Source organism: Penaeus monodon, chromosome 20 (assembly GCF_015228065.2).
Source record: "Penaeus monodon isolate SGIC_2016 chromosome 20, NSTDA_Pmon_1, whole genome shotgun sequence".
NCBI classification, from domain to species: Eukaryota; Metazoa; Arthropoda; class Malacostraca; order Decapoda; family Penaeidae; genus Penaeus; species Penaeus monodon.
In genome coordinates, this window is record NC_051405.1 from 21,329,904 (window position 1) to 21,330,125 (window position 222).

The 222-nt window shown below is 31.5% G+C and overlaps 1 protein-coding gene across 1 annotated transcript in view; it reads left to right on the forward strand.

Moving 5' to 3' along the window:
• Positions 1-222, forward strand: part of LOC119585702 (chloride channel protein 2-like) — a gene marked incomplete in the record, with an annotated part of 67,264 nt that overhangs the window by 45,946 nt on the left and 21,096 nt on the right.

Here is a 222-nt window from a genome sequence, read left to right on the forward strand (position 1 = left end):
GGGGTTTTGGGTCGGAAGTTCTTTTATTTTTTTGTTTTCGTTTGTAATTTCTTCTTAGTATTTGGTTAAAGCAGGGTCTTATTTGTCGCCTTTATTATCTGTTTTGTTATAAGTGATATAATTTAATTACTTTTTTCCTTTTTTTCCTTTACTTTTTTATCGTTATTCGTGTTTTGGTTAAGGTGGAACTTCGTTCTTGCAGCGTAGGCGCTTTTTCTTCAT